Source organism: Herpailurus yagouaroundi, unplaced genomic scaffold (assembly GCF_014898765.1).
Source record: "Herpailurus yagouaroundi ecotype Mexico unplaced genomic scaffold, PumYag 203, whole genome shotgun sequence".
Lineage (NCBI taxonomy): Eukaryota > Metazoa > Chordata > Mammalia > Carnivora > Felidae > Herpailurus > Herpailurus yagouaroundi.
The window spans coordinates 11,582,962-11,596,291 of NW_024412434.1; the positions used below are offsets into that span (position 1 = coordinate 11,582,962).

A 13,330-nucleotide genomic window follows, 5' to 3' on the forward strand; every position below is an offset into this window, starting at 1 on the left:
AGCAGCATTATTCACAACAGGCCCAAGTGGAAGCAAGGGTCCACCAACAGATGAGCGGATAAACAAAACATGGTGTGTGTACATGTAATGAAAATTATCTGGTCTCAGAAGGGGAAGAAATTCAGACACACGCTACAACACGCAGGAGCCTTGAGAACATTATAGGAAGTAACATAATCCGCACACAAAAAGACACACGCTGTAAGAGTCCGCTTACATGAGGTACCCAGAGTAGTCAATTGAGTGATACAAAGTAGGATGACGGGTGCCAGCGGCTGGGAGGAGAGGGGGATGGGAAGGTGCTGTTTGATGTGGACAGAGTTTCAGTTTTGCAAAACGAAGAGTGCTGGGGGCTGGTTGTACAACATGCACCTAACACCACTGAACTGGTTAAGATGGGGGTCCCTGGGTGGCTCAGTCGGTTGAACGCCCGACTCATAGTTTCAGCTCAGGTCATGATCTCGCAGTTTTGGGAGTTCGAACCCTGCGTTGGGCTCTGGGCTGACAGCCTGGAGCCTGCTTGGGATTCTCGGTCTCCCTCTCTCTCTGCCCCTGCCCTGCTCATGCTGTCTCTCACTCTCTCTCTCTCTCAAACACACACCCACACACACACCCACACTCTCTCTCTCTCTCTCTCTCAAAATAAACAAAACTTAAAAAAAAGTGGTTAAGGTGGTAAACTTTGTGTCATGTATATTTTACCACAATTAAAAAGAAAAATTAAAAAAAAAAAAAAAACAAAAAAAATCAGCCAGTGAGATGTCCTGGCTCGACACCTGCTTGTTACAATTACTGCATGTGCACACAGATGTATCCATATGAATATGACCAAAATATACACGGCCTCTAAACATCGTCATAACTGAATTATATCGTATCTGCGGTCCATACCACCATTATAGATACAGCGATAAGATGTATATATGTGTATTTCTTTTATTTCTCACTAATTTTATATTATTTAGAAGCTGGTTTCACACATATCAGACACAAATCCCTACAAGGAAAAGAACGTTTGAATACAGAGGGCTACATCCCAAAGCCAAAAGACAGGTCTCTAGGCAAGAACTGTACTAAAATGGTCTATCCAGAATGCATTCAGAAGTGGGGGGGGGGGGGAGGCAAAGAACTCAAAGGGACTTTTAAGAGAACAGGAGAGTGACACCATTAGAAGAGCTATTAGCCAGACTGACCTCATAAAAGCCCTTTCCTAGGTGAATATATTCTCCCTAGAAAGGTGAGGGTTGCTGTAGGGCTTCTGATTCTTTACAGGCTTCATCAACTACGAAAGAAATCTGAAGCAGATCACAAATACTAAAGCCCCGTAGGTGCATGATAAATAAAAGTGCAAGATAAAAACAGGATGATAGATTTGAAGAGCTGCTGTGCACAAGCAAGGAGAAAAGGGTGCAGAAACCCAGAACGTGCATCCGAAGGAGATGGGAAATAAAATGGGCTGAGGGCAGAGAACCCGAAAGAGCCAGCCCCGCACAGCGCGGATGGAGAACAAGAGGGGGGAGGGGAGACCAGTTCCCCAACAACATGGCCGCCAGGAGGGCAGAGACCCCAGCCTCTCTCTGTAGGAGGGCTCTCAGCAGAGGGACCTGCAACAATAATAATACAAGACTTGGACAAAAGGGGGACAAAGAAGGTGGCTAAAGCAGCTGCTTTAGGCAAGGACTGTCTGCCATCCAAGAACGTAGGGGGACAAACACAGGAGTGGTCAAAGGCTTCCAACTTCGAGCAAGTACCAACTCTGCTGGTCATCCTTTCTTACCCTTACTGCCTGAGGTCGAGGAAACACAGAAGCTGGGAGAGCCGTCCTGCATCAGAGCAGGAAAGGACCCCGGGGTGCCGGGGAGGCAGGAGGCCTTTCTTCAAAGATGCGGTCGGTGGCTCCCACGCAGAAGGGGTTCCAGAAACCGGGTCTGCAGGAACTCGAGCTCTCTAATGGCATCCATTTCCTCAGGATTACAAAATTCGACTCACAGAAAACCTCCTCACTTTTCAGCAGGTTCCATACGTGTGCAAAATGTTTCGGGCTCTATAGGTTCTGAGCCCTACAGAAGGAAGTGTAGAAGGAGACGGGATTTTATTAGGCCACTCACACGCTCCGGTTAAATCAAGTGTGTAGAACTTAGACGTCTGATTTATAGATCTGACCATAAAACAGAAAATTGTTCCTAAAAAAAAAAAAAAAATCAGCGTGGGTGCGGAAGGAGCATCTCCGAGTCACTTCAGAGAATTATAATGGCGATCAGTAGTTGACGGACATCACGAGGCCACATCGAGATAAGGGAATGGAACGGCAAGGCCCACGACCTCAAGGAAACAGCTGTAGCTGCATCATGATGATGCCATAAAAATTAAACAGAAGGAAATTTTGAGAATTTCAAAGATTCCTAATAAATCCGATGGCATCATAAGAGGAAAATGGTCAAGGGAAACGACACAGGTGGCCGTTCCACTAACTGGTGCTCAAGATGTCTTTGAAAGGCTAAATGCAGCAGGAAGAGAAAGAGGTTCAAAATCTCTTCCTTAAGAATAAAGACAGTGCTGGTGAGCCTGAGAAAGGCAGATCAGGAATAGTAAATATTGAGTAATGACAAAGAGAACCAAAAATGAACAACACACACAGTATTTCTAACAGCCTGAATGATGAGCACTATTCATTCTCTTTCTTTTGCTCTGTATCTTCCTGAGCTTTCTAGAATAAAGATAATTACATACGAATACGAAAAGAGAAGAATATGGGTGACAGTCACAAAAGGCAAATGTAGGTCCCTAGCGAGTAACAGTGAGAGAAAAACCATAAGGAACTTTGGAGATTTGCCAAAATCGAAAAGCTCGCAAAAGGTTCTGGTTTTATCCAGAAATGGAAGATTTTCTGATACACTTTCTTTCTAGTCAACTTTTGACTATTTAGGAGTAATTGAAGCAGTCTGAAGACTACTGTGGTCAAAGAAAATGTATTCATGAAAAAAAAAAATGACAAGATCTAGCGAAAACACGTCCGTATTAGGGGTTCCCCAGAGTTTGTGATTATACAGTAATCACGGAGTTGTCCATTGTACCTTCTTCTAACAAGAAGATCTAATTGCCAGAGTCTTAACTTAGAATTTTCATCATGTTTCTAAATTTACAGACCCGTATTTCCTCTTCCTCCTCTCTTATTGCCAACACCCTTGTTCTTTATTTTACCAATGGAGAATTATCAGTATTAGTTTCCACTTAGTTCCAGATTCAAGGGATGCAGAGTGCTATTCTGATCCAATTTCTGAAAGCCTTCTGTCTTCCTGCTCTTGGAATCACATAGCAGCTATTTAATTCCTGTAAGCCTGACATTCCTTATCTGGAAAGCGAGAACAATAATAGTATTTACTTCACATAGTTGTTATGAGGATCAAATGGGATCGAGGCATGGAAACCAAGAGACACAATTCCTGGCACAGAGTAAGAAGGCAAATGCTAGGAACTTGAAACGCTTATTAAAAAAAAAAAAACTGCATTCCCCAAAAGATGCTTTACTTACAATAACTAGGAAGTACATATCTAATGCCTTAAAATTTTGCATGTCCTTTCGATTCAGCCATTCTATTTTGAGCAACTGACTTTTTTTTTTTTTTCAACGTTTATTTATTTTTGGGACAGAGAGAGACAGAGCATCAACGGGGGAGGGGCAGAGAGAGAGGGAGACACAGAATCGGAAACAGGCTCCAGGCTCCGAGCCATCAGCGCAGAGCCTGACGCGGGGCTCGAACTCACGGACCGCAAGATCGTGACCTGGCTGAAGTCGGACGCTTAACCGACTGCGCCACCCAGGCGCCCCGAGCAACTGACTTTAAGGAAATCTATAATCTATAATAATCCACAAGCAGGTACGCAATGGAACCCACCAATCTAAGCAACTACTAACAATGATGAAGAAGCAGACTCTGTAACAACACAGAATGAAGGTCACACATATAATGGGTGTGTGAACATTTAACCCAATGTTAATCCATGTGGGTTGTGAGATCATAAGTGATTCTTTTGCTCTTTATCTGTTCTTTCCAGTATTTCCAGAATGCACATGTATTACTCTTACATTAAAAAAATATGTATATATATATTTTTGAACTTGTGGGGGATTTGGGATTTGAGCTTGCTTTTCTGATTTGTTTTTCCCTCCCCAAAATGAAGCACTGAATATGATATAAACAGCTACAGATGAATTTAAACCAAAATCGGAAAACAAGATTTTACGCATTTGACAGTCTTAAAAATGGGAAGAATAAGATCCTATCTAAATGCACAGCCTTTTTTTTTTTATCACTTGTAAGCTTGCCAACATTTTTTTTCACCTTGACTATGTATCAGTTGCACCACGAGGGGGCGCCGCGAACTTAACGAGTACAATAAATGCAGCCCCTGGCCTGATGGAAGGAAGCAGCTGAAATCCCGAACTTGAGAGGAAGCAAGACATACTCCACACTGATGGCTTTGAGCCCACCTTCATCTCTTCAAAATGCCTCAGAGTCCCTTAGACAGCTCACTTTGGCTGGAGGTACCCAGTGTGGAAAACTAAAATGGGGCGACCATTTGTGTCATGACAGCAGGAAGAGTTGATTTCTGCAAATCTAATAGATTTAATGAAGCTGCTATTGAACAAATGAAAATTTGGAGCCCCCATAACACAAAACTAAAGAACACAACAAAAGCAAATGTTGCGGAAATCATCCTAGAAGTAATTTGATCCTAAGGACACACAGTTCTACCAGTAACTTGGAGACCAACATAATTTCAGGTTATTTGGGGTAAAAACAAACAAAAAAAAAAGTTACTCAACTGAGAGACCCAATTGTAACATAATTCTTTTCTAAAAATGTTTAAAACATTAAAGATGGGATAAAATTAGGTAGGCTTTGTGAGACTTTGTGAGTCACGTTCAGTTTTATAATTGATTAACGATAAATTTAAAATACAGGATAAAGTCTCAGGCACTCTCAAGGGTAAACGGACAAAACCAAACAAAAAAAGCTGCCACATCTCAAAAAGAAAAAGATTCAGGGCAAAAATCCTAGGAATTCCGAATTTCCTAAGAATTCCAAGTAATTCTACAGTGAACTTAGGACAGTGATTGGGGGTATCACTCTTGGAAAGATATACGTGGCTTTGAGCCTCCAGTTCAACTCCTAACATCTCAGACCTTGGGCATTTTACCCTGGAAATGCTGCCTTTATCATGTGTCATGTGTGGTTTCCTCATCTTTTCTTTTTTTAAAAATTTTTAAAGTTTGTTTATTTGTTTTGAGAGAGAGAGAAACCAAGAAAGTGAGCAGGGGAGGCGCAGAGAGAAAGGGAGAGACAGAATCCCAAGCAGGCTTCGGCACGCAGCTCTAACCCATGAACTGTGAGAGCGTGACCTGAGCTGAAACCAAGAGTCGGATACTTAACCGACCGAGCCACCCAGGCGCCCCATTTCCTCATCCTTAAAGTAGTAAAGATAGTAATAATAATATTTGTGTTACTGTTTTCCTGTATGAAATGAGATAGTTTATGAAAAAATGCTAAATCTGTGCCTAGCATATAAAAACGCGGTACCTGGTGTAATAAGAGCCTGAGCAATATTAGGACAGCCACGGCTCTTGTGCTCGTCTGTGGCCAAGGGAAGCGTCTGAACGCCTCTGTGCTTGTGTTGTCATGACTCCAATGGAAATAAGGAGTCTGATGTTTAAAACACCCAACACCAAATACATTCGTCTCTTTCTGCATACAACGGAATGCTGGCTCTCAATAAGATACACAAATGCATCGACTACCTAGTATAAGAGACTGTTGGCTCCTTAACAGATCTCAGAGGGCTTTATTCAGAGGTCTTTCCTCCACATTGCTGCTTAACAAAGAAAAAAATGGAAATGAAGTGCCCTGCATAGAGTTCTATAAAATGGCTGAGAAGAGTTACCCCAGGTCAGCTCCACAAGGGTGACAAATAACTTGGAACTGCCCCCCTACACACAATCTATGGACATCAGGACGACCAGTTCCTTGAGAATTCTGCCTGGTTTTCTTCCACAGCACTTAAATGCTACCTGATATACTAGATATATCACTTACTTGCTTGTTTCTTCTCTGCGCCCCCTCGCCCCCCATTTAAGCACCAGGAAGGCAGGGATGTCTCCAGTGCTGACTTCACTTCCAGAATGAATAGAAAGGCTGTGAAGGAGGCATTGGTGTTTGGGGAGCCTTGACTTTGGCAGTCTGCTTGACTTGAGGGCTCACCTCCTGGTCTGTAAACTACCTCAGGTCTGAGGGGTTCAGGCGCAAGGAGTTGGCCCAGAAACTCACCCAACGCTCACATCAGCCTCCCCAGCCAACCTGCAGGTCTGTCCCCAGCCACTGCTCATGCTCCATCGAGAGCATTCCAACCCATCACTCTGACTCCCCCGTGCCTTAATGCTTCATGGCTACTCTCACACCTTCTTGAAAGGAGGCAAATGTCTATCTGATACGGAATTTCTGTCTGGCAGCATTTCCCTTCAATTTCCACCAAACCCTTCTCCCCTGGAATACTAAACACAAAAAAGACTCAAAGCTCCTAAGAAAAAAAGAGCTTCTGAACTCCAGATTTCTATTTCTCCCTCATTATGCCAAACCTTTGTAATACATTTCATCCTTGTTCCAGCTGACCCTTGGCTCCGTCAGGCCATCTTCTGACCGGGCCTTGCTTTGGAAGCAGCCTTCTTGCACTTGAGACGTAACTCAAGGTAAAAATTTTAATAGGGAGGAAAGTAGGATAAAAAATGGGATCATTTAGAAACCATTCGGGAAGGCACCGCATTTCTGATTCTCCCTGTTCTCCCAGAGAAAACAGTCAGAGGCCAGAATCTCTTAGATCTCAACAAACTTCCCCCATAAGCAAGGGGAACCAGACCAGCGGAAGGATGCCTCCGAGCATCTTGTCTTCCCCTACCTAAGATGGGGAAATGCTGGCCTTTTCACACAACATCTATTCTAGAAGTTTCCATAATGGTTGGCGGTGATATAAATGCGATATCTATGGAATAATGGCCAATGCTGTTCTATGAGGGAGACGTGCTCAGTGGTCCAGAGAGCACTGGGCAAAGAGTTGGAGCGTGGGCTCTACAGTCTTTGCTGAGCATTCGATGTAACTTAGACATCTGTCTGGTCCTCAATTCCTGATGTATAAAATGCAGAGTTAGATTCAACCTCTATGGCAGATCTTAGCTTTGGGTTCTCCAAAAGCATATTGCCTCCTAACGTCCTTGGCCACACCAGGGTGCTCCACACACAGTCGTTACTGAGGAAGGTCTAGCGTGTAGCTCCATGAGCGGGTGGGAAGATGTTCAGCACTCATTCACTGTTGTCCTCTGAATAAATGACTTAAGCTGACATTAGGCTTTGAATTGGATCCGTTAAACCACTAAGTCTCACTTTCCCCTTTCCAAGATGGCAACGACCATCTTGCCTACCTCACAACGTCACCAAGAAGCGCGAACGAGGTAAATCAGACAAAAGCACTGTTGAGTGTAAAACTCTAATAATAACAGTGCAGTAGTGTTTTTATGACGGAGAGGGAGCTGGAGGCATGAACACACGGACCAGAGTTCCTACAATGCTTTGCTGCTAAAGCATGAGGTCTGGCTCTGTCCATTCCAGGGATGTTAGACCTTCAACACACAGCCTCAATCCAGGAGCAGAGAAAAATCACAGTGGTGGATGTTGGCACCCCCATCTCCAGCTGGGGGTCTGGGCTGGGAGACTTGCTGACTGGAGGCCCTAAGGTCCACCTGCCTGTGGAGCTGCGACCTCTCCTGACCCCAAGGTAATTGCGGCTTTGATCTCTAGTTCTACGCTGGCTGTCGTAGGTATGCTGAGCTCCACGGACTGGGCTCAGCCAACCCACCGGCCCTCATCAGCCCTTATCACCCAAGAGCTCAGTGCTGGAGCCTGGCCTCCTTTCCCAGTTTCTGGTTGATCAATTCCCAGAAACAGCCAAGTATATTTTTGGGGTTGAAATTTATTGTGAAAGCTATAAGCTTTATTGGGATAAAAATGTGTTCTGACACAAAAACTATTCTTGACAGTTCCATTTCACTGCTGACATCAATTAAATAAGCAAGTGATGCCATTTCTTAAATTCAAAGACGGATTGATATTATTTAAACAGACAAGGGCCATCATCAGTTGCTAGTCTGTGTGATAAAACATCGTAATTATAATTAATACAACATAACTGGGGCCATAATTACAAATTAGTATTTTTAACATTGCAATTAAGGAAAATAATCTGTAGAGAAGCAAAAAGAAAAAAACAACAACCCAGCTACAGCTCTCTGGCATGATTTTGAATCTACTAGAGTTCATACATTCTTCTAGCTGGATGAATACTATTTGTTGTCTTTTTTTTTTTTCAATGTTTATTTTTGAGAGAGAGAGAGAGAGAGAGAGAGCAGGGGAAGGGCAGAGAAGGGGACAGAGGATCCGAAGAAAGCAGGCTCCATGCTGTCAGCACAGAGCCTAACATGGGGCTCGAACCCAGGAACCCTGAGATCATGACCTGAGCCAAAGTCAGGTGCTCAAGCGACTGAGGTGCCCAGGTGCCCCTGTTGTCATTTTTAATATCTAGTTAAATCTTTTGTTGATAAAATAAGTAAAGACTTCAATCTTTTGAAGCAAAAGGTTGGATTCTAGGAGTTCTTCTTGACGTTTAGCATACATCCCTCTGACAACAATGAATTTAAAACAGAATGTGTGCACATAACAATTCAACTCTAAACGGGCTTTGCTAATTGCCTGGAAATAGCAGGAGCAAAAAGTTGCAAACAGTCTCAAAGTACACGAACGGCCTCTGGCCCTACACTGAAAAACTGAGACAGTGAGATCAAGAGAGAGAAACGAGCCCCTCAGCAAAATTAAAAGTAGTATAGTTCCTGTTTTGAGCCACCGGCATGGTAGTTTCTGGAGCCGCAGTGCAAATCACAGCTCAAAAATGTTCAGCGGGGCCCCGGCTCGTGCCACAAAAAGGCTTTCAAAAAAACATTTAAGTTTATCAACGGCCCTTCCAGGAGAAGTGTAGGGCAAAGTTACTGCAGAACCTTCCCATCAAAGCTTCACAGAAAGAAGTCGAAAATACAGGACGGAACCAACACAACGAGGACTATGCGGACAGAGAGAGAAAACCAGAAACCGTTGTTCACAAGCAAAACACAGTGCTATTGTCAAGGCGGTGTTTGACCATACACAAGCCCCACGTGGGTGTCGGGGCGACCCTGTGACTTCACAGGCATTTCTGTCTGGACCATCTACCTAGGCTGCCCCACCTCTTGTCCTTCAGAATACGGGGCAGTGGCAGCACTGGAATGTCAAGCCTGTCTGAAGGGCATCTGGTTCAGCCGTTTTGAGGTGGAGGGAGGGGAGGGAGAGACCCTCAGGGAGGGAGCAAAGAGGAAACTGCATCATCGAGATGAGCACTTCCTGTTGGTGTGAACATCTCTCTCCTCTTCCACCCAGAAGATCCGAGAGGCCGCGGTGGGTCTGAGGCTGATGTGCAGGTATGTGGGGTCATTCCAGGCTTTTGGTGAGGCCTTGACACTACTTTCAACCTTTAGTACTCACTGTAGAACCCTGCAAGATTGGCCAGCTACCATCCTCCCCCTTCCCCCCCCCCCCCCCCAGATCCCTGCAAAGCTATACTCCCTCCTTTGGTTCGTACTTTCAGGCACGAGGGTCTAGGACAAAGTTGAGAAGGTTACTCATAATTTTCTAACTATCTGCTCCATGGTATTTCAACTCTCAGCCAGGGATGTCTGGCAGGGAAGCTCCCTCTTTCTGACCCTCTGACCCCCTCTCATAATTTACCAAGTATCATGATGACCTCTGCTTCCTTCCCAAAGCTCATAAATCCCACTTGCATATGTGTAACCAAAGCACAGCACGGTTCCTTTGCCTCTAGGAATGGTAACTCACTCTTTTAAGGCAAGACTGCAGAGCAAGAATAACCTTGATTCTTCATTTACTCCTAGTATGACATTGACCTGAACATAGGGCTGACTTTGAGAGGTCACTAAAGAGCTTTCAAATACAGAGTGGAGGACAGAGTTTAAACAGATAGAGCATTTGATTGGCTGGCATAAGAAAACATTATTATTATTATTATTATTATTAGCGAGTGCGAGCAGGGGAGAGAGAGAGAGAGAGAGAGAGAGAGAGAGAGAGAATCTTAAGCAGACTCCATGCTCAGTGCAGAGCTTGACGGGGGGCTCAGTCCCACCACCCTAGGATCCAACCAAAATTAACCGTCGGACAGTCAACTGACTGAGCCACCAGGTGCCCTGAAAACATTATACTTTTAATAGAATGGTGGTGCTCTGGCCACCATAATGTAAAATAGGCAGATCAGAGCCTGTTTATGAGAAAGGTAAAGCACTGTTTTTAAGTTGATACTTCAAGTATACACACGTAACTTGCAATTAATAGTATGGAAATACAAAGCTATTATGTGGTTCGTGATTACTCCATGCGGAACACTGGAAAGGAGGTTGAGTTTCTATGCACGCAATCTCTCTTTCAAGGATTATCTCAGCAAGTCACCTGCCCTCCCCATTCATAATGCAATTCTTAGGCCAGCTGAAGAGACTTATCCAATGTTTGGCTCTGCTGTAGATTCGTCCACTGGCCTCTTTCCCACTCCAGTGGAGCAAACAGTGTTGCAGATGGGGAAGCCGGGCTTCGACAGCACCCAGTTAAGCTGATGGTCACACTTGACACCCTGGGATGAAGCAAAGAAGGCCACCTGGCAGGTGATCCATCCCAAGGGCACCCAGAAGGCCCATTCCCAGCCCTGGGCTGCATTACACTCCCAGGCAGGAGAACTTTTTCTTGCTATGTTGCCAGCCACCAGCATGTGTAGACTCGTATCCTTTTCATTAACCACAACGGCAAGGTCAGCCATGTGAGCCAGCAGGGTAGTGGCTTGTGGTCGGTCATGGGGGAAGAGGGTGATTTCATGGAAACCAAGAAGCCTTCTTGTTCCAGGAACATTACACCAACCTGCCAGCTGAACCCTGCAAATCCACAGCTCCTTGACTGGCTAAGCAGGGGCTTTGAACTAACTCCATTATTCAAAGTGAAGACACCCCTGGGGAGAGACAGCAGCAGCTGTACCAGATAAAACTTCATATCAATAATTTAGCAGAGAGGAGATTTTGATAGGATACAGGAAAAGGGACCCAGAAATGAAATAAATTGTGCAAGGCAACTGTTCCTTCCTTCCTTGTTTTTGCTGAGTTCGTGAGCCTAGGTGCAAGGTGAGGAAAGGTCTTGTATTCTCCCCGGCTCCCTGGCTTCCCCTCCCCTACAGGACGAACCTCCGGCTTCATTAATGGGCAACAAGCTAGACCATGGATGAGACTCTGTGGGCGTGTCTCTTACACAAAGGGGCGGGGCCCACCTACCACGGCCCACAAATGACCAAACAGACACAAAGGAGTGCTGACCTAGGATCCTGTGGGAAGGGTGAGGTTATAGAGACTTCAGGAGCTCCAGAAAAGCATGGAGCTAGAGGCAGGAAGAACAGGAGGGCACTAGAGGGGAAGAAAGGAAGCCAGATGGGAATTTTTGAAGAGGTGGATTCCAACAACCTATTTACAAGTCACATATCCACTCTTTCAAGAAGTAACAGTTGAAATAACATAAAATACCATCAAAATCCCCTGTTGACTGTTAGTTAGCTCCAATGAATAGAGGAGGACAGGATTCGGCAACAAGGTCAACAAGGTCTTATGAAGTTCCTTTTGTTTCTATCACTTAACCCCGTGCTTACAGGAATAAAACGGAGACTAGTGAGCACACCACAGAGGAAATACGTATCCTATTTCAAGGTCAACTACTAACGGGTAGAAAGAGTTTTACTGTGTCCCTCCAGAGATGTCAAAACTTAAATAATGGAAGCAGAATTTCCTTGATTCTTCTCTGATGGAGAGTTATTCCTAATGACTGGTGCTTTACAGCTTGGGTAGTCTGAACTGGTCATGAAAACACATCAAAAGTATGGAATCAATACTAAGAGTTTTTAAAAGTACCACCAGGCAAAGACGGGTTTGTCTACTGCGCGGTCTTGGAACTAGAACACAGTACCAATTTATCTTTACCTACAATGGAAATCACGCCAAATATCTTCCCTTCGGTCAGCCCATGAACTAAATCGGACTGCCTCCCCTCCCCCTAAGTTTGTAAAGAGTCCCCCACAGCTGCTACTGGTATGGAAGAGTATTATCCTATAGCATCGATGTCATCATCATTTAGAAGCCAGGTCATAGTTTTAAAACCAGGAAGCATCTGTAGCATATAAAATTACTTTCAACTTCTGAGGCTTCCAGGCCTAAAGCCAAAAGGTAATGAGTTACCTCAAAAATATTTCTTCACCAGAAAGAAATTATTTGGGGGGTAAGGGGTGAAACAAAAGCAATTCACACCACCTTACCCAGGGGTGAAGAGTAACCATCCATCGCGCCTTGCTTTCCATCTCTTCATTTTCTGTTCCCTGCCTTTTCCTCCAAGACCAAAATTCTTTGCATGCCCCAATTCTGCATCCTCTCTACAACATTCCCCAAAGGCCTGCTCTTCAGCTCTGGGGGCTAAAGGCATTCCGAGTCCACAAGCTTTTCATTATTGCTTATATTTCTTTTCTGCTGACCATGATTGCACATGAACTTGCCAACAATCTCTACTCAGGAGAGAGATTCAATTCTTTTTACGAAGAAAAATCATTTGGTACTTTATTTCTCCGTGAAGCTCTCATAATCGAAAGGAGTTCAATGCATCCAGCAAGTGACTCATTTTCCTTAATGGCTTTCAGACACTGGCATGCACATTCCAACAGCCAGAGCAGGGAAGGTAGGACCGCCCCAGGTTAGACAAGGGAGGCTCCATATCAGCGTGCCCGGTGGAACAGGCCGGCCGGGAGCAGGGGGCTGCTTTGGAAAGGGCATAGGCTTGGAAGCAGATCGTCCTCGATACACTGTCCACCAGGTAAGTTAGCCTGACTGAGCCTCAGGCTTCTCATCTACGAAATGGGAATACCACCGTGTAGAGTTTCAGTGGGGAATAAATGAAATAACTCTCACGCCTGGCACATGGTCCAATGTCAATAAATACTTTTGCTTTGCTCATTCTCCAGCCTCTCTTTGAATATCCTCTTAGAATACACACAGATGTTGGGGAATCCTCAGACTAGAGGGATTGTGTTCTATATTCCACACTGGCTGATTCTGGTAGGCATTTTTTTTTTTTCTTCCAAATGAGCAAGGTTACATGTCCTTCACAAAATC

At 44.5% G+C, this 13,330-nt stretch overlaps 1 protein-coding gene and 1 long non-coding RNA gene across 19 annotated transcripts in view; one reads left to right on the forward strand and one right to left on the reverse strand.

Annotated features, from left to right (window-relative positions):
- KIAA1217 (KIAA1217 ortholog) overlaps positions 1-13,330 on the reverse strand; it is a 398,770-nt gene that overhangs the window by 160,404 nt on the left and 225,036 nt on the right. The window lies entirely within an intron of this gene.
- Positions 8,611-11,851, forward strand: LOC121014709 (uncharacterized). The gene is made up of 3 exons (XR_005783380.1): positions 8,611-9,553; positions 10,665-10,801; positions 11,037-11,851. It is a non-coding gene; the product is annotated as an uncharacterized LOC121014709 (long non-coding RNA).